The sequence below is a fragment of the Rissa tridactyla genome, chromosome 8 (genome assembly GCF_028500815.1).
Source record: "Rissa tridactyla isolate bRisTri1 chromosome 8, bRisTri1.patW.cur.20221130, whole genome shotgun sequence".
Taxonomy (NCBI): domain Eukaryota; kingdom Metazoa; phylum Chordata; class Aves; order Charadriiformes; family Laridae; genus Rissa; species Rissa tridactyla.
In genome coordinates, this window is record NC_071473.1 from 40,747,159 (window position 1) to 40,769,118 (window position 21,960).

At 37.3% G+C, this 21,960-nt stretch overlaps 1 protein-coding gene across 1 annotated transcript in view; it reads right to left on the bottom strand.

Moving 5' to 3' along the window:
* Window positions 1-18,131, bottom strand: part of ADGRL2 (adhesion G protein-coupled receptor L2) — a 181,246-nt gene extending 163,115 nt beyond the window's left edge. The window contains exon 1 of the mRNA XM_054213318.1: window positions 18,113-18,131. The gene's annotated coding sequence lies outside the window, so the exon portion shown is untranslated. The remainder of the gene's footprint in view (window positions 1-18,112) is intronic.
* Between the last annotated feature and the right edge of the window lie 3,829 nt (window positions 18,132-21,960).

Sequence of the window (21,960 nt, forward strand, 5' to 3'; positions counted from 1 at the left end):
GTTGCGAGGGGGCCCCTGCTCAGGTGCGGCGCGGAGCGGGGCTGCCCGGGCCGAGCCGATTCATCGCTCCGCTGTGTCCCCCGACCCCCCACACACCCCCCCGTCCGCACCCGAAAATAATTCGCCGGGCCGGGCGAGTAGCGAGCGAGAGCAGGCGGGCGGAAGGGGGATCTCGGCTCCCCGGTGCTTCGGCGGCTCTTCTGGCCCGGTCCCGTCCTCCCCTCGCAGCGGAACGGAACGGCCCGGCCCCAGCGCGGTGTCCTGCACCCGCACCGGCCCTCAGGGACGGCGCCCCGCAGCGCGGCGATGCGTTGGGGAAAACATGTCAGGACAAGGGTAAACAGCGCTTGGAAACGATTTAAAGGATACTAAGTTGACTCATTCCCGTGCTCCGATACAAAACGCAGCCTAGTAGCGCTGTTGCTTTCGTTCCAAAAATCTGCTCTTAGAAACCCGGGTTTGGGGTTGTTGGTAGGTTGGTGTTTTTTTTCCCTCTGTATCGATGCATAATACTGAGGATCCGCTCTGACCTTTCAGGACGCGCCACACCAACAATTTCCAGCTCTCAAGGTCAGGGAGAAGCAGCTGGGCATTAGCAAGGACTCGTCCCTGCGAGGAGCGCGGCGTGGGCAGGCCCGGGGGGGCGGCCGGGGGCCGTGGGGAGCAGCAGAGCTACAGCCGCACGTCAGAGCGCGGCAGACCTGTCCTGGTAAACCCCCCTCTCCGCCTTGTTTGGGGTTTTATTTTTAGCCATTCCCTTCCCTTTTCTAGATGCAGCACTGAAATGAAATTCTCTCAACAGCATCTGCCCGCAGACTCGCACGCACGAGGCAGGACCACTCGGGGCTTGATCAACTCTTCCAGGTCCAAAGCATATGGACAATTCAGCTTAGAACTCCCACACCCCACCAGGGAATCAGGATCATTACCTTTGTTAATGGTAATGATTTATTTTTTAACTTAGTTATTTTGACTCCTCTGCATGCCTGTGCCATTAGTGTTCCTGTTCAGAAAATTGTAACGTGTATTAAGAGAAACATGACATGTTTAAAAGGAAACTGGATCTTTAAGACCTTGCAACACGAGGTGGTAAGAATGATAGAGCTGGTTCAGGGCTCTTCAAAACCACATTAAACTTTCAACAGTGCTAGCTATAATCCCAGGGATTATTTGAAAATGACTGAAATATGGGCATGCCATAGCCACGCTGACCTTCCTCAACTCACAGTACCTGCGGAGGGGACTGGAAAGTGGAAGGCACTGGGAAGTCCTAGGCTTTTAGGACCAAAGGAGGGGTTTGGCCATAGCGAGCGGTGCATCTCACCGAGGCCGGTTTCTGCTGGGTTAAATCTGCAAACTGCCCCAAAACCAGACTCAGCATGGGAGGACAGGAGATCGTGTGTCTGTGTGATAGTTTTGTACCTACTATATATAGTTAAAAGTTGAAAGCATGGGTTACTGTGAGAGCAAAATGTAGCAAGAGGAGCAAGTTCTCTATTTTTTCCCCAGTTTTTTAAGTCCTTTGTGTATCCTTAGTATAGCCAACTGCCCTTTTTTGCTGAAAATATCCTTATAAATGCCAGTATAAACCTGAAATAATCCCTTATCCATTTCTAATGGAATTAAATCATACAGGCATTTTAATGTATTTTATTAGAAACTGATTTTCATTGAAAGGGTTGGATGCGTCTGTTATGGAATCATGCTTAAAAAGAGGGTCATAGAAATATAAAGGTACACGTATTGATTGGCTGTTATTTTACCAGAGTTTTAAAACGTATCATTAACAAACCTTACTTTTATTTTTTTTGTCAAATAAATATAATTGCAGATAAGCAGCGATAGCCCTGAGCTAACAGACTTTTGCAGGACTTAGCCAGAAAACAGTCGAGAATACAAGAATTATGTGGGGTTATAGTTTTCCTTTGAGAGGATGTGAGGGAGAGGAATTCTTCTATTTGGAGCAAAAAGTCTGTTGGTCTCTGTAATTTATTTTTTTTTTAACCCACAAAAAGATTGAAAAGAACTAAAGAACTGGGCCTTGGGTTAATATTTGCTGAAGTTGAAGTGAATTCACTTATGTGGATTCAACTACAGGACTGAAGTTTATTTTCCCTCTTTTTATCAAAAACTTCTGGAATTACATTTCTTTCTACATGCAGAAATGGAGTTTTACAACTCTAAGCTTTATGACTTTAAGTTGTAAACCTGAATTTTAAACAATTGGTAAAAATGCAGACAGAGACCTTTTCGCATTTGTTTCGAAAGCATGTGCTTCCATTAATTCTCATTAAATCTGGATTAAGATACAAGAATACCTGGCAGAGGTGTATATTGTTTTGGCAAGTAAAATATTATTATTCAAGTGATTAATTTCACTTCACATGAATCAGCATCTGTTTCTTTACAAGAGGAAAACTGTACACATGTATACCTACGGCACACTGGAATCTGAACCTTTAGTTCTTACTCGGCCACAATTACTGCCAGATTTGAATATTAATATATAAGAAGGCATTACAGAAGATCAAGTTGCTTTTCACCATTAAAACTGCCTACTATTTGCTTCTTGTTGTACTCCTATGCATATCCTATACATACGGACTCCACAAGTAAGTACAGACGAGTAGATTTTCCTTATAATCTTGCTTTGCTGCAACAGTGCAAAATATCTAGCTTGAAAACGGTACAAGCAGTGTTATAAGCTTAGCAAAATCATTTGATAATATTTTATTTGCCCCTTTTACTAATCTTAAATTTTGTAATGTTTGATGTAAAGCTGTGTACTCTGTGTGTATTGCTCTCGAATTGCGTCGGTGAACCTGCTGGATCATGTCCTTGAAAAAATAAAAGCAAATTCATAGTAATTTTTGAAATAATCACAAGAACTGGGTATCAATTAGCATTTCCAGGGACTACGTGTAGGACAGTTACAACTGGAAAAGATTTAACTGTCAGCTGTGTACTTGAAGGAGATGCATCTGAGAAAGACAATTTAACTTGTGGCAAAAATTAGCCAAATTATGATGTCTGTAATATGATCTTGTAGACTCCACTAGAGGGGTTTTTGCCACAGAATTGCAGCTTACACCTGCCTATTCTTAAAAAGGTTCATTTAAAATGTCTTAATATCTTGATAAATAATATTTTGTATTGCCCTAAGTGTCAGTTCCCCCATGAGAAACGGTTTACACAGATTTTATGCAACGTATTTTTTTATTACTGGTGTTTTATGACTGAACTTTAAATACTAGCAACTGACATTTCCTCCTATCTGTATGTACTCCTGTGAATAATGTACCAATGAACTTATAATTAGATGTAATGTTGGCAAAGACTGACAGAAGAGGTTGTATATATGTAGTGCAATAGCAGCAGGTAGAATTGGTGTAATATGAAGATGTGGTTTAATTGGTATAATGTAAAAACATGGGGTTTTTTCCATGGTCCATGGAAAAGTAACAAACCGTTACTTGATTTTACCATTTCAACACAAAGCTAAAAAGGCAAAATTTTGCTTGTTTTATTGAGGAAAATCCCCAATTAATTTTGCAGACAAATTTATATAAATAAAGTGTGAATGATACAACACATAAGAGGAAATATCTGATGTATTGTCTTAAAAGTTTGGAAATATATCTTGACAATTACCGGTCTTTTAAACTAAGTAATTGATTTTAGTGTCACTTGGGAAAAAATGAAACCCATCAATAAAATAAGAGAATTCTGCAGCTGTTCCTAACAAATAAATGTAATATGAATTTGCATTTTACATAGTTTACTTCAGTAATCAATTTTAATGACTCATAATCTATATCATTATTTAAGAAATGACAAAATCATTGACTTACTCATAACACTTGCTAATTGTTTTTAAAAATAAATTCTACACATGACTAAGGAAACACCCATTTCCATTTGCTTTATGTTAAATCAACATCTAACCACTCATGGTGATTTCATTCAAAGAAAACAGAAGGAACACATTAGCTGTGTGGTTAAAGAGATTGATGGGCTTCAAACATTTTAACCATGGATGGGTTTTTTTCCAACTGTAGAAACTCATGTTTTTAATTTAAATAGCTTCAAGAAAATGAAGATCATTTTATTCAACAAAGCTGTTGTTTCTTGTTTCTTAGACAGAAATTAATTTAATTTTGTTTAATTAAGTAATATTAGAAACAACCTTGTTCAGAGAAAATGCAGCTATGAAACAAAAGCATGTCCGTGCCATATTAACTAGGTATTCTGAAACCAAATTTTTGTATCGCATTAATAAATTATAAGAGATCAATATGATTTTTTACCAGTGAATTTAGATGCAGTTTTTTATGTTCATGCTAAGACATTGCAGTTGCCTCTCCGCTCTCTGAAAAGTAAATCTGGAGGAGCGACAGAGCTCAGTGTTATGGAAGAGGTACATTCCTTACTTTGGATTTTGGGTATTTATGTTGGTGGAGAAAAGTTTACAGTTTAATGCTGCAGGCATCTATAAAGGCCGAAGAGTTTTCAGGATTGAGCTGTTAGGAGTCACGTAGCAGAATACGTTTAAAAAGAGATGAGTACAATTCCCTGTTTTCATACGAAAAGCTCAGCACAGAAGCTGAAACGATCACACCAGGAAAGGAACTGCAGTGCTGAGCTTTCGGGGAAAGAGATATGTCATGAGATCCCAATTCTCCAAATAGTTTTGCACATTTCTAGGTTCCCTTTTCTCCAACTGCTATATCTGCATAGGCATTACTTCTGCATTTGGGCAGCAAATAATGTGTTTTAAGGAAAGAAGCAAGGCCCAAGAGAATAATATGAAATTAAGTAGATTTTTCTATTTAAAATAAATGTAATTTTGCCTGGCAGGTAGGGAGCTCCTTCTCCTCCTCTGCCTTACACATCTATATTATACAATTTGCTATGACTTTGCTAAACCTCTGCATCTCTTTCACTCGGTAATTCGCAGCCAGAGAAGTACCCCACATCTCCGACTGGCATGTGTGGAGGTCACAGCCTGTTCTCACCACCTCTCCTTACCTCTTGTTACCCTCCTTGATGTAAGAGAATGGGAAGATTTGAAAGTGAATGGGAGAAGGACTGGGTGTCTATGCTAAACCCCTATACCTCTTACGGTTTGCTTTATCAAACTCCAATTGCAGATTTAGAACTTACATTCATTACAGAGTGCTTTTAACTACAGTATTACCTAAGTCGCTGGGCGCTCCTCTGTTGCTTGTGTGTCACAAAATGAAAGGTGATGCAAAAAAAGAGGAACAAAGAATGGAGAATTCAAAGGCAAACCATTGTATTTGCAAATATGAGTGCCGGAAGGCTTTTCTCTTCTTACTTAAGCACCTAATATAGTCCTCCTTGACACTATTAAAATACATGTCCTTGATGGCACAGGCCAAGATTTGATGAGATATTAATCTTCATCTGCACAGCTCTACAAACCCATAAAGATTTAGATGCCTACGTTGGGGGTAAGGTTAAACTGACTTTCTTGAGAAGTTGTGGGATAAAATACATCAAATTCTTGGACCCCCGACGAGGACTCTGGCCTCCCCATTCAAATTGACTGCCCAAATCATCAAGCTACAGGGTCATGTTCCCTCTAGCGCTCTCTCTTTCTAGCCCAGTGAATCCCGAATCATTTTCTGCCTGGTGCATGACTTTAACAGGAGAAGTGGAGAATATCTCCATCTCCAATCAGGCTGTGGGTTAGAGAACGCTTCAGCTGGGGAGAGAGATGCATTCGAATCCCTTCAGGCAGAGGAGAGAACTGATCCTGTTTCGCACACTTCGCACAAGTCTCCAATTGCCGATTGTAGACTAAAGCTACACCTTTGAAAGAAAGTGATTAGCACTGGGTTTAGTGACAGGCTAACTGTGCTGGTGGGTGTCAGGTGCTCTTGGAGTATGGTGGTCACCCTTAACCGTGCAGCTTTGTTTTACAGACAGCCTTAGCAATGGTGTAGGCGCCGAGCTCCTTAGTCTGGTTTATCTTGACTGAAGCAATATCGGGCATGATAAGCATTAGAGCTGTAGGAAAATTTAATATAAAAAATGGAAGTGCCTATTAAACAGAGGCATCTTCCCCAGGTAGGCAGCATCGAAGCAGCGGGGTTTTTAAACTTAAGGGCTTAAATTCCTTCCACGTTTCTCTTTACGAGTCTAGTTGTTGGAATTCTACATGATGCCTATATGAAAATCTGGTCCATAGTCACAATAATCAAGTTCAGAGATATGGTAATAGGTTATGAAGAGGAAAGCACAGGGTGTTCACGATCAATCATGAAAAGAAAAGACCCTCCCACTGGGACTTCCTCACCTCGTGATTGCAATTTTCAAATTCCCTTATCGAAAGGCAGGGCATGAAAGCCATATTTGCTTCCAAACTTGCATATTTCAGTTCACACTTACTCTTTTCCCAGTGTGCCACCAGGTGTTATTCTGTAAGAACAAGTAGGGGGGATTGTTGTTTTCTTTTTTAATTTAGAATTTTCAATTGGTGGCTTTAATCAAGACAATGTATAAGTCGTGCTTTACGTACAGTTCATCTGGTTCTGCTTCTCAGTTTCCCATGCCACTCTGGAAGCGCTCATAACCTCAGTTGATTGGTTATACTTGCTTTGATTTTGTTTTGCGGTTTAAACCAAGGACTCGGTCCCTTATATTTTTTTATAAGAATATATTTTTTCCTCTTGGTACTGATTGCCATTGAAATGCTGACAGTTATGTGATTGGCTCCCTCTGGAGCAGATACCAGAGATGCATCATGGATCACTGGTCAGAGAGCCTAGAAAGAGCAGCAAATTCAGTCTCTCCCCCCTTCCCATCAACTTTGTACATCAGCGCTGCTTTGCAATCCATCTCGGCTGGCACGGGCAGAGCATGGAGAGGGAGACCCAGATTTGTTTCCAGGCTTACATCTTCAAGTTTGCATTTTGTCATGCTTGTGTTACATCGCCAGGTGTAACTCTGGCAGCTGTAAGAGCAGTCATTTTCCTTCACCGAAACTGCCTATAAAAGCCTCTGTTTCAGTAATGATTTGTTATACATTACAAACACCTGCAGCACATGGGAATTAATATCACTAAAGTATAGGGATCAAAGATATTCCACCTTTTTTTCTTTAATTAAATGATAATTTACTTCTGACAGACCTCGATGTTTTTGACAAATAGTATTTGAATCTGATTGAAGGTATGGTTACGCCTTTCTAAAAACACTGCAGTCAAAGAATGATGTTACTACCATGCTCCTGTTGTGAGGAACATCGATTGACTGCTTAGTACTACTGCTAATTATAAATATTAAAATATATTCAATAATTAATTAAGAAGCTATTCCCCACCTCACTATGAGCACTGGCTGCTGTTTGTTGAATAATCAGCACCAAAATAGGATCTTTTCACGTTATATCTGGCAAATCATAGTACGACATTTAATATATCGTTAAGACAACACACTTAAGCTTTTATTGCATGCTTGGAAAGCAAAGCGAGAACTGCGTGTGCATTTACAGAGGAATGGAAGAATTTCCTGCACATGAACCCACTGAATCTTACTGAAGAACAAACCACAAATTTGCATGGTACCATTTAGGTGCCCAGTTTTGCCTTTCCGTTTTCTCTTCCTGTCGCCTCTCTCTATGGCTGCATTGGTTTAATTTGCTTTCTTTAGAATTTTTGTTGATAGTAAAATTAATGTGCAAATTCCCTATCAGTTGTATACATTAATATAATTCCCTCTCAAATACAGCTCATTGAAATTAGCACTGGTAAAAGGTGAGATACATATTCATACAGTTATTTACATAAATCCCATTCAGCTTTATGCACCCTAAGCTTTAAGCTTTAATGCAAAGTATCTACTACCGCAGGTAATTTTAGCACAAGCAAAACAGCACATAAGTGACATCTGACTTCCCAGAGATTAGATGTCTTTTAATAAACAGATTATTTGAAGAGAAAAAATTCTCTAAGAAATTATGCTTTTGACATTGTAATTTGAATGTATAAAGATTTAAGTTAATATTCTGCACATTTTAACTTTGCCACTTAGTGCAACCCAGTTTTGAGTTTCCAAGGAGTTTACTTGTCAAAATTTATCACCTCACAATCCATTATCATAGTAAACCTTACAAATTAGATCTTTTATTACAGTGCTAAAGTTGGCAGACCAGCTCTATTCTGCCTTGCAACTGAATTCAATGACATTTTCAAAAAGGATAGTACATATATGGTAACATATTTGTTTCCTTTGGGGAAACCAACCAAAATTTGAAAACAGTGATGTATTTCTCCAACGAATCACACACAATTGTTTCTTTGCAAAATATATAAATTGTGACAAAAATATCTTTAAAATCAGTTGCAATATGCATATTGATCTGCAGATTATTTACTTGGATTATAGCACGCTAACTGTGAGAAAAGTCATTAGGTCATTATCTATATAGGTTTAGGGAATTACGGTGTCATCTATTCCTTGTTGTGAAAGACATTTGCTACTAAAAATATAAATTGAAATCTACTACGTGCAGGTGCAGATTCTACTTAGCAAGGCAGCTCTGTTTGTATAAGTGATGTTTTCCCTAGTAAACAGAGGAGCTGCAAGGTCATGAAACAGACAATGGCACATATCTCTCAGAAAATTCTGCTTTACTGTATAGACTTGCATTTTTTATATTTCACTTAGCATAATGCGGCAACACATTGTGACTTATAGCAGTCTCTATTTTTCACAATTTTCCAGTTAATGAAAGTAATGTTTAAATACTCTGAAGTTAGATTATTAACTTCTACAAAATAGAAACAGATGTGTGTCTTAGTATGCCATTAAATTTATGATTTACATAGTATTCTTGAATACAGCTGAGCAGAGGCCAATGATTCTAATTTGCTCTAGATTTACAATAACCTGATCTGGTTTTTGTAAGTACTGAAACACTTTAAACAAAATTAGAAAGCCGTTGTGCTTTGTGTGATTAAAGATGCAATTCCCTTTGGGGTAATGAGAAGAGTTAGAACATGTTTCTTTCTTTATGGATGTTTCTATTATAAACACGAGTACCATATATTATGTATTTTTGTTACTATTTCCTTGTTTTTAATTATAAAATAAACTGATTGAGTTGTACTGGAGTTACACTGAAACAATGCCAAAATCTAGCTAAAGAATGCATACAGAGGTTCATAAAAATCCTTAAAATTCTTCCGAGGGTCTTAAGGTCTTGTTAGAAAAATACTAGCTCCTTATAGTTTGCAGAGACCAAAACATCTCTCTGATGTAAAACTACACAATTTAAAGATTTATTTTAAAAGCTAACACATTTCTCATCTTATTAAACTATGTTAATGCACAAAATTTTTATAGGACAAAGGTTCAGTGGATTCATAGCAATTTACATCTGGAGATACAGATTTTTTGTATCTAATGGAATGAGTGTTGCAGTTTAAAACATGATGTATCTATGGATGACATCCATTTGTGTTGTTGCTTCACTAAATACTGATTTTTTTTTAAAAAAAGAGGCAAAATGAGATTAGATATATCAGATATATCTAAGTGGCATGCGAGAGGAATACCTTGTGTATGAATATTTATGCCTGATTCAAAGATTTTGAAAATCAGAAGTTAGGCCTATAAAGATGTATGGATTCAACGTTAGCTAGAAATGAGGTATTTCCAAATTCTAATCTATGACTCTAAAAAGGATTTCTTTTGTGGCCAAAATGTACATCAGTTAGCACTGTAATTCACTTTTCACACGGAAAGGTGACATGGCAATAAAGTGTATTCATCGGGACTTTTTATAGTAATTTTTAAGGCTACCTCAACTGTTCTTTGCGTGTTTCCCCTCCCAAAATCAAATAGATTTTATGAACGTAGAAGTTCTGAACCAGGCCTTTAATTTACACAGTACCCAGAATATAATATTATTTCATATATTATGTTATTCATTTACTATTTTACATAATGCATTAAAGATAATATATGCTCAATATTATATATTCATACTTAATCATACTACAATATATGTATTTATATTTATCTTTACCTCTGATGAAATGTTTAATATTATTAATCCCTTCATTTTAATTATATATAATTAACTATCATTAAAACAGGAGCATTACCTTTTAATAAAAATTTAATCATACATTTACTCAAGCAGAGGATCAAAATGCTACACACAGATGAGATGTCTTAAAAGTGATTGAATGCATTCAGTTTATTTGGTCACTCACTCTTCCAGTGCACTTAGAGACTGCCATTTGTGCTTCACTCAAGAGAGCTCCAAGGGTAAGCTCCCGCACTCCTACCACGTTCTGTGATTTGGGATTACAGTGTTAGACGGTCGTATAGACTAAACCACAAGCATAGCTCTCAGCCTGTATGTTGCTCCAAAGTCAGCTTGCAGTTTTACCAGTGCAGCCCCTGATAGCTCTAGCATATGGTCCGTTACAAGTATTTTTGCCTTTGGCCATGGATTGGCATAATGCAGCACCGGTAGAATTTTTGGCCCAGGCAGACCGATGGGCCCTTATTTCATTTTAAGAAAGGATGAGGATAACTATGGATTTTTGCAACAGCAACTGGAATGAAAAAAATGTTAGGAGAAAAATTTTCCATCCTACACTGAGGCTGAAGTGCATATAACTGGAATAGTTCTGTGGTTTCATCTGAACTTTCTGGGAAATATTTCTATAAAACACATAATAGGCATTAGGCTGACAACAAGAGGTTGGCAAACATAGTAACTAATTCAAGTTTAAGTTATGTTTAGGGAAGAATTAATGTTAAAGAATTGTTTGTTTCCTTCTTGAAAAAATGAATATGGATATGGAATACATTATTGGTAGGAATGAATGGCATCAGGGCACCAGAACCTCATACTTACCTTTTCACCTGTGACTTAACATTAGCTGAGGCCCCACTTCTGCAAACGCACAGGTTTAGGTGAGCAAACTTTTGCTGAATCAAGACCTTAACCCCAGTCCTACAAACACTTATGCCTGTTAAATGTCATCAACAATATTAAATTAGAAATCACAGATACAGGGAAACGTGACATCTTACGTCTCATGTTAAAACTGATGGTGAGTTTTGGAGAAGGAGTTTCTAATTGTTCTAGTAAATTCATACTAACTCACTGAGTCCCAGAGCATGGAATTGTGTTTGCAGCAAACTGTCGTTCAAGGAGCCCTGTGTGATTAACTTGGAGAGGGGAGGTAAAAACTGCAGATGAGAATTCCATATGTCTGAGGCAAAGCACCTGAAAGGAAAGTTCACATTTTAATGGCAGAGCATGGGATGGCCATTATAGGAATATATTGTATTGGTAAAAAGGAAAAACACCTGGTCAACAAAGGTTTTGTAATATTTTTTCATATTAGTTATTTTAAAGTCATATTAAACTGTCGGAAGACTTTGGTTGATTATGAGCACTCTGTTTCTGAAAGATGCTTGGTGAGTCTGGATGCACTTAGCCTAATTTATTTTACAATCGACTCTGAGTTGCCCAGACCTACTTCTATTGAAGTCAACTTTTTTTTTTCCAAAGAGAATTAAATCAAGTTTAATTTTTCTTCAAAAAGAGACTTAGTTAGTTTTCTTAATTGTCAATTTTCTTCAAACAATTACTGCATGACAACATGTTTTAATAAATGAAAAACCAATACATTTTGTGATTCCTTATATTAAAGCCCACTCTAAAAACATTTGTCTGGTGCAATTACTTAGCAACTCAGAATAACTAGGAAGTTCGAAACTGTATTTATATTGGTTTTGAACCTTCCTAATGTGATTTAAAATTACCTTATCCCAAAATACATTTAAATCTCAAAGGGGACTGGATTTTAAATGTTTCCGTGGCTGGAAGGCTTCATACATTAGAAAAATATTAACTAAAAATACAATGGACCCTTTTCTACTCTATTTGTATTTCCCGGAGCTATTTCATATTTATATTGACATGGGTAAGACAATTCAACAAACTTCAGAGTGATAACAAGGCCATTTTGCAATGGCTCTTTTGTTGAGCAATGTAGCTGTGCAGAGAAGGGCAGATTTTGACTATACAGTCCCTGCCGTTCTGATCACTCTGTATCGCATAAGACTCAGGTCAGAAAGTTTGTGTGTCTAAAATCCATAGACTGCCTGTTTTCAGAAAATACCAAAATAGAGATTCTAGTGAAAATCTGTAGGAGAACTTTCCACCTTCTGATAAGACATTTTTTACTTATGCAGAACTGGTCTTTGTTGAAGAGCTTCTGTCTTCATTATTTAATTTCTTTGTGGAGCTTACAGTCAACATGATCCTGTTGAGTTCTTTATTTAATATGTTTCAGAGCACAGGACACCTGCCGACTTCTTTAATAACAAGTTGTCCTCAGTTGGCTTATATGTGAAAACTGTGCAGCAGAGGCAAGTAAAGAATAACCTTAGACATTAAGACTGATTCCATTAAAAAATAAAATAAAACTATGTCCAGGCTCCACACCCGAAGTCCCTAAAATAAATTTGCAAGGGCTTTTCACAGCATGGAATCCAGGCGGATTTTTTTCTTAATTGAATTCTGTTCTGTGGAAGTGCAGCTCAGTGGAATTCAATTTCCATGGAGGCTCCCAGGAAAGAAACACATGCTAAGTATTTTTATTGCTAATGTTTTGGATTTAGTTTCTTAAGTATTATTTAGATTTGACTGTGGACAGAGTTGCTAGTGTTTACCGTAACACAGTGCTCTGCGCCTTTCTTTAGAGAAGGGAGTCTTTAAAAAAGGATTGGCTAAAGCACAGAAATTTAACCACGAATAAATTCCTAGGCTTTGTATTGTATTAATAAGGCTCAAACTCTACTTCTTTGTACAAACCCTATGAATTCGATGGAAAATCTCCATATTCCCAATTCAACCTTTATTTTTCGTCCCACTTTAATATATTTCCCTATCTTGTTGGAAGCCTCTTTCACACCTCGTTCAGAAATACTGTTACAGATGATTCAGGGAAGCCCTACTGTCTCAGCCCCCCAGTTCACAAGTAAGGAAAGAAACTCTATTAAGATCAATGAGTCCTTCTTCTGCTCTGAGTGGATGGTAACTAAAACAGAGAAATCAGATTTTGACCAATTAGTTTGTCTTCATTTGCTTTATTCTGCACTCATTCACATCACTTCTCCCATAATTCTTTCACTTCTGCTGAAACACATTATTTTACTACAACCCACAAAACTCAGGTGATGAATAAAAAGTACCTCACAAATGAAAACCACCCTCAGCCACTGCTAGCTCACACTCAGATTATTTTCCATAGTCAATACAATCTTAAAAAAATGCTTTTTGCCTTACAACTATAAAGAAAACTCTTAACTGACAAGGCAAACGTAAAACAGCTAACTGTTTTATTTTATTTTTTTAAAGTTAGCCCTTGACTTCAGGCAAAGAAATACTCTGAACCAGAGGTTCAGCCTTGTTAATTGTTTCCTATTACAATCAATAAATTAAGCAGCCTTTATCCACCCTTGGTGTTATGTGAAGGATGCTCACCCGGTGAAGGAACACGTGCTCCCACCTCAGATTCTGTCACGAAGTTTGGACCTAATCCAAAGTATGCCCAAATCTGTATTAGAAAACAGACTGTGCACTGTTCATATTTACATCTATTTCCCTTTTCTCTAAGAAGAAATGACTCAATTTACTATATTGTATACTATATATAGTCTGCAATGTATTATCATTATACCCATCTCTCTATATTCTGTATTACATATTACATATTATCTGTAGCCTATTTATGTCGAAGAATCTGTAAGTGTTAACAGAATTATTATTTTTTGTTTATCTTTTACAGATAAGCTTGTTGATACATGTGTAAAGTTTATTAATATTTTTGTTATGTTTGCCAGGAAATTAGGATATGGTAGAGATATAAGTAATTTTAAAATCTGTCTTGCAACACTTTGTGCACACAACCTCTTTTCAAATTCGGCTTATAATTATCATTTTGTAAGTCTTTAAATCACATTTCAGTTTTCTGTAGACACAGTTCCTACTAAATAACATATACCGTTGCTAGTTTTGTAAGTATGTTTTTGCTGTTACTTGAAAGAACTGAGACAAACCAACAGCTACTTGGCAGGATGATCGCGACCAGGACAGCCTATGCATGTGATTAGCAAAGGATTCAAATCCAGGCTGATACTGGACGACACACAGAGCAAATGGCAAACCCAACCCAAAGAGCTTCCGTAGCACTACCTCCTTCTGAAGTTGCACAAGATTTACTTTTCAGTCTCGGTGTTGCTCAAATGTCATGGGAATGGGGCAGGGGGTGAAGAACCAGCACCGAACCCAGCAGAAATCTCCCAAGCTGAAGCCTAGCAGATGACCACCACAGTTTCAGCGTGTGGTGCAAGAACAGGTCTACAGGGCCACTGCACCTTATATCTGCCTGCAACTACAATCTATCGAAGAGATGCTGGATGGATTTAGGTCTGGGAAATAACACAGGCATAAATATTTGTGAATACATACTGGCTAGGGATTCGGTTGGGATTCAGGTCTGATTTCACACCAACTAGGAGCAGAAGCTGCGCAGGCAACGTGGAGCTGCCCCGGCTGCGGGCAGGGCAAGCAGTCGGGGCTCGCCCTTCTCTGCGGCTCCCTGCAGCCAGCTCCATCCGGGCAGCCTTCAGGGGGAAGATTACACTCTCCAAAGATTTTTTTTTGTCATAGTTCGCCTTCCTTTTATTTTATTGTAATTCTGTATGGCGCAGCTAAGCTGTTCACAAACAGATAAAACGATACACATTTTTTCACTTCAGCTTGTGTCTCTTCTTCCTGTGTGCCATACAATTATATTGTAGCACATGAGGAAAAATGTTTATGTTCTGTCTGATTCAGTCTAAATAAAATGTTAAAAGGTGACAATCTCTTTAAACATTGCTGATCATTACTTACAAAACTATATTTTTAAATTGTGAAAACAAATGCTCTGACCTTGTGAGCTACGGAAATATTTAAAAAACAAATCTGCTACGCTTTTTTGGCTAATAGTTGTGATTTGCATAGTTGAACCTTGAATGCAGTCATAAATAGCTACAGAATCCCGCTTGGCATAATGCCCAGCAATGTTAGGGTGCCAGACAAAAAATCGGGTCAACCACTTACCAAGTAAGTCATTCTGTCTCAACAAGGTGATGTCTAACAAAGAAGCTACAAGGCTGAAGACAGATAACATATTCAGCTGCTGTTCAGAAAGACAAGAACTTTTCATTTATCAGGATAATCTAGTGCTCGTAATCAGTACACCGAGTGAACACCCTCTTGTAAAAAGGAGAAAAGCCCATCAATTGTTTTTGCTAATTAAGATGAATATTATTCCCGTGAAATGAACCAAAACATTCTGTGCAACCAGAATCCCAAAAGAGATCTATGATCTAAAAGAATAATTGCACAGAGTTTTAATTGAGAGGAAAGTGAGAACTATTTTTTTTGTATTCTTCAGCTTTTTAGCTGCGATGGTCTTCCATGTATGTTAGTGGGTCTTTTATGTCCTCGGTTTATCTAAAACATTATTTTCCATATATTAAAAACAGTCGTTGAATTAAAAATTCATGACAAAATGGCTATATATTTAATGAAATGCTACCACTAAATATTACGTATTTAGGAATAATTTGAGGTAACAGAGCATTTACTAACATATACAGAAAAAAAAATCCATTTTTAGATTAAAATCTAGATGTTGTGACCGTTCATAGTAATGTGCATTTAATCTTTATTCATTAAGCGCAGCTAGAGTTAGAAATGAGAAGGAAAGTGTATTTTTTAAAGTGATAATAATTATATTCAACAATTTATTTTCTTCTGTGATCTTTATCTTGGTTTTAGGATTAAAAAAAGCCTTGCACTATTGAAAGGGAGTAGTATGAGGAAGCTCAGTTTCCCATTCCTTAAACAAAAAACACCCAACTTGAAAATATATTTATATTTGAATTAATATTTACATAAAGGAAATCCATAATCATCAGTGTAACCCTTTATTCCTGAGCACGTCAGGGAAAAGTCATTGAGGTGTACATGGTTATACATACAAAAATTAATTCTCCCAAAAATAATCTATTACTGTCTTTGTTGTAGTAACCCTTAAGGTCCAAGCCTTTGTCCTATCTTCTTTGCTTATAGTGTAAATCACACAGTTGGCCTCAAAATAAAAATAATTATGATTTCACTTAACATGCAAATCTAGAGTTATGAATTACCTCAAATCAGGATACTGGCTGAATATATTTGTTTTCATGAAAAATGAAATGTTGTGTTTCTCTTCTGCCCTTCCCCCAAGCCTTCTTCACAAGATCAGCCTCAGGCCAAAATGGTTTTAAGTAGACTAAAGCTGCTGGTAAACACTTACCTTTGACAATGTTATTGCCTAATGAACATAGCAGAAAAGGGTGTATGCAGTGCAAGTGTCTGTCTGTGGCTGCAACCTACACAGCCCCTTGTGCCAAGTACCTACTGCGAATAGGCAAATATACACAAAGGAGACAGGCCCTTTGATGGTTTAATCCCAAACATACTTAACTGTCACACAGTTAATCTTTTTGATTAAAAATGACTCTTGAGTTCTTCTTGAACATTTTTACGTTTGTGGATGAAGGAGGTTACATGTAGTTCTCATGCCTGTTTGGACTATTCTTTTTTCTTCCTTTTTTTTAACTTTTTTTCCCCCCGCTTAGTTCAACATGACTTTTCCCTCTCTTTAATCATAGATACGCCCTTAAAGGATCCTCAACCCTGGTAGTTCTGAAATACCCCCTGTTAGCAGGCAGGCAAAAATACATTACAGACTTTGCCAAAGCAGCCCTCATTGTTATTATCAGAGGACTAGAGCTACAGGTCAAGACCAAGTGTTTCAAAACAGCTTCACCTGCAGGTTTTACTTTCCTAGAAAAAAGTTTCAAAGAACCACTAACCTTCCATGTTCATCAGAAATCAAGTCATCATTCTTAAAGTTCATCATAAAACTTGTGTTTTGCTATTGGTTTTCTTGAACACTGGCAACTTTGATACTGTTGCTATCAAAGACAACAAAAAATCAGTCCCACGTATTTTAAATCTATCATTGTTTTAAGCTCTCATGCATTAAAGTTTGTGAATAATGTCCTTTTTTAAAGGGTCTTGATTTCCTTTTGGGATTAGATGGAAGATCTTTCAAGTGTAACACTAAGAAGCAGTCACATTTCAAGTCAGGATTTGTGCTCCGATGGGACATTTTTCAAGTAATATTTCTTTCCACTTTAACAGTAGTTTCACTTCATGATGGTTTTATGTTGATTTCAGGCTACATTTTTATGTAGTGGGAAAGAATTTTTTGTAAAGTGAATGCCCAAGACCTGTTGGAAAACATTTCTGCTTAGCAACGTACTCATAGGATTCAGGATAGTTTGCTCAGAAGTGTTATTTTAGGATGACCTTTACACATACAGTATGATGAATTTTTCTTTTTATTTGATTGTAAAGATGTTATGATCAAGGGGCAGAATAAATATTGCCTTTTTCAGCCATAAAAAAAGGAACGAAAAATGAAACCATCTTTTTTAAACAACATGATAGCATGCAGAAGTGATGTCTACCTTCGGAAACTACATATTTTTAAATTCACAGATACAGCAAAGCCCTAGTGAAACATAAATACAGATCAATTTTATACAATTCAAATAGTAACGCATGATACGCAACTCACCCTTTCTCAGCCTAAAGAAGAGAGATATTTATGTCTTTCACTGATAAAACAATGTATTTATGTTTACGGGAATTTATACATTATAATAAATTGTTAAGAAAAATAAAAAGTTGGGCATTCCACGGTCAGCAGCATTTCTAACAAGGATGTTAAATCCTAACTTATTTTCCTTTGAACTATTAGCATAATGGTCTGCAAATCTTTTCTAGGTAGCTTACAGGATTTGAATATTCAAATATTTTCAGTTGTATAAGCCATATAATTATGAAGTTGTACAGTACAGTTATTTCTCAAGCAATTTAGCAATCTTTTCTTACACGTATTTACCTTATGTTCTTTGTTATCAGAAACAGAAATAGCTTTCTGCTTACCATTCTGGAAAAGATAGAATTCATCATTCTGCCATAAAGACCCTAGAAAGCAAAGAAAATGTTATTAGTTATTATATTCTTATCTGCAGGGATTCTAGCTGCCAAACAATGCATCAGCATCAAAACAAAAAATGAAAATATGTGTTCAAATCATAGATCAATAGTTTAATGCAGTTCTGAATATATATTACATGTACTTAGCAGGTACCATATTAGAAAAAAAGCACAGGCTATTGTGCGTATCTGTATTTAGAACTGCATGCCAGCTGGAATTTATCCGCATAGTGTTCATAAAATAGAGACATAGGATCTTGGCATCCAACTTGTGATGGTGCTTTTGAAAATAAAACCATGGGCTCACTGTCACTCTGCTACGGCGTGGGAGAAAACAGGGCAAAACATGCACACAAAGGGTTAAGATGAGAAGAGACCATTATCAGTAAAATGTTAAAGATTTTCTTCTTAACTCATTAAGAAATTTGTATTATGATTTTTTATAAAAAAACCTTTTCACGGTTATTAAAATATTTAATCGGCCTTTACATTTATAACTCATGGGTTATGAGTTTGCAGTGGTTAGGCTGGGGTCCTCAGAAAGTACCGAGTACACCACACACTTCATCAGTATGCTTTCACTGTCATGTGGAAATGAAAGCATGGATACTAGTTAACTCTCTTTTCTACCTTCTTTTCTATTATCCCTTTCAGTCTGTTTTATACCTGACATTGTAGCTATTCTGTTTTCTTCAGAAAGAAATGAATCACTGCTACCAGTTCCTTTAACTAAAGGCTGAACAGAGAGTGATCATTTTCACTCAATATCTACACAGAGAGGATTTTAACTTTTTTGTAACATCTTGTGCTATATGTCCCAACCGTGTAGTTTGAGAATAAAAAATTTTCAGGACAATAGGCTAAATTCTGCCATCATTTCTCGTACAGAATACAACTTTACTCCTGCTGAAGCGGCCAGGGTAAGGTACAGAATCTGCCTATCTGCCTCATACATAGTTTTCAGAGGTGAAACAGTTTTATGCCAAAGAAGGGAGAACACTTAAAACCCACTTGTTATTCTTAACTATCTTCATTCTTTGAGAAAATTAAATCCTAAAGTAATCATGCAAGGGAAAGAATTAAGAAATTCAATTAAAAATTATGTTTAGAAAATGTTACTATAACCAAGAGATACAGTCACATACCACTTAGTAAAAAATGTTGACGTCTAGGTAGGGCTATTACCTTTAAAGAGGAAAACTAAAAACTAAAATAAATGATAGATTGATTCCAGGTTCTCACCATGACCACATATACCGCTGGATGAAATACAGGCATTTACAGGTAAGGGAGTGTCCAAATAGAGAAGAATTCCCCAGTACGGTACAGTAGTTATTTCCGTTCAAGGAGTTTACCTTGGGCAAAAAGGGAGTTTCCAGGGTGTTCAGTGCCGCAGAAATTCAGACTTAATCTAGGTTGCAGCACAGCACAAGATATAGGGAGCCTGGATAAAGCTAATGTAAATTAGAACAGTCCCTGAGGGCTGCTCTAATTTACGCGGAGATTCATTGGCCTGTATCCAGCCTTGAATCTGAGCATCTACAGAGATGGCTTAAAGCCACTTTTGCTCCATTCTTTGTGGGCTACATCTTCTGTATGGTGTTTCATGTGAGATGTAGCACAGAATAGCTCTTTTCCTTCATTTATGAAATGCAGGAAAATAGGGTCCCGCTCAGCCAAAGAAACAGTGTTTCACGTAAGTTTAAAATGAACATCCACCTCAGTTGAGCCAAGTTCCCACAAAGCATTGGCTTGCGTGTCCTTCCCAGAGATCCTTGCTCCTCAGCCCTCACAGGCTGCAGACTGTGCTCTTTGGGTGAGGTAATCATTAATCCACTGCCTGTTTGGGACTCTTACATAAAAAAATCCATTCATTTCAGCAAAGCAGTAGTTGCCTTTCCTCCCCAGAGCTTTTGAGTCCCCCTGCCACAAAGCCATATTTTTTTTTTCCAAAGCTATTTGTAAACCAATAAAATATCACGATTTCATAAATGAATAAAAGTTCCCGTTGACTTCAAAAGGAATTATATTCACAAAAGGGTAGATTTTGCCTTTAGTTCTTAACTGCTTAGATATTAAGATTCTACGACTTGAGTTACAATGTTGGAAGATACGAGCTGGAAATTGTGGCCCTGTCCCCTACCTATCAGGCATGTCTGCAAGTCTCCAGTCTGATACACAAGTTGTTCAATACTTTCACAGGAGTTTCCCTCTGAAGTCATTGCAGCAATGTTTGTGCTTAAAGTGTATGTTTTCATGTTCTGCTAAATCACGGCTTAAATCCTTACATGGATTCAGATGAGTAGAGCAGCTGAAAGGAAAGTAAGTTTAGTGTCACAGCTAATGTATGAGTTCTTTTTGGAGACAAATAATTTTTAATAACAGGTTATTTGCTGGTATATAGAATACAGAACTATTATTTTAGAAAAAGTGAATCAAGGCTTCTCCTAGGTTTTGCTTTCACTGGCTGAAATAAATAGTACGAGTGGATGTGAGTATGACCACGCAGTTCTCAAATTTTGTTCAAGAAATGCTAACAAGTTTTTGATTTCCTTTTTTTAAATCAGATTTGTCTATTAATGTTGCAACTACTTTCAGGGTCTCTGGCATTGGCATTACAAATACCAACCCTCCCCGCAACTTAATCAGTTCTGTAGTTCCTGTTTGCTCACTACAGTTTCTGAATCAATAAACAAAATCACCTACTTTTAATCGCTGGCTCCTGAAGAGGGCAGCACGTTCTAGATATTATTGAACGGCAAGCTTTGAGATGACAGCCCGGGCTTTACTGTACCGCACACGGAGGAAGGGGAAATAAAAACATTCTGGATATTTTGTGTAGACAGTTCCCATGATACAATAAGTCAGCAAAAGTTCTAGGCTGTTACAGACCAAGGTCAAAACTGCATTTGATTATTAAAGAGAACATTCAAATTAGCTACCTGAAGCAATGTATTTAGAAAGAGAGCAACAAAATACCAGCAAGGAGTACTTCCACAAGGAATATGTTTTATCTTTAACACTGTAGATAACTTTTCCTATTGGCAGTGCATTGACTATCGAAACTACTAAAGGGGTTAGATTTAATTATCTCACTTCTTTGCACATTTCATCTCAATTGCTATGGCAACATTCAGTTGCCTCAGCAGCAATGTACACTTTAATCAGATATTTCCTCACTCATTTCTCTGTGCACCACAGCAATGTAGTCAAATTTACAGCCAAACCCTGATGCATCTGATAACACCTCTTTGGAATTAATGGCTAGGTTTCCCCTGCCCCTCACCCATAGCCACAAATATTTCTAGAGAGTTTTGCACCCTGATGACAAAGGCTTTAGACAGCGGAAAGCGCGTATACGTTCAATCTTTCCTACTTCACTGATTTTATGTTGTTTTCTGCCACCACTCCCTTTTTACATGGCTTCTACTTACTCGGGAACTCTTCCCATCAAGCTATGGGCAGGTCTTCTGGTCCCTGCAGCAACTCTTTCAGGGCTGAGAACAGGAAACACAATAATTGGGCAGACAATATGGTTCCTCCCATATTCCACCCTGCCCTGAAAAGCTTTTTGTTTGATTACTCAGCCTTGATTAAATGCTTCGTCAGAGTACATCATAGTTCTTTAAACTTCTTGGCCCAGAAATCAGGAACATAGGCTAAAATAAAAGTAATTAGGAGTGATGAGCAGATACTGGGGACTCCATATTGAAATGCAGACAGTAGGAAGAGTCAAGAAGCTAAAAGTACATTGGGGTCACTAAATTCAGGTTATGGGAAGTCTTGATATTTCT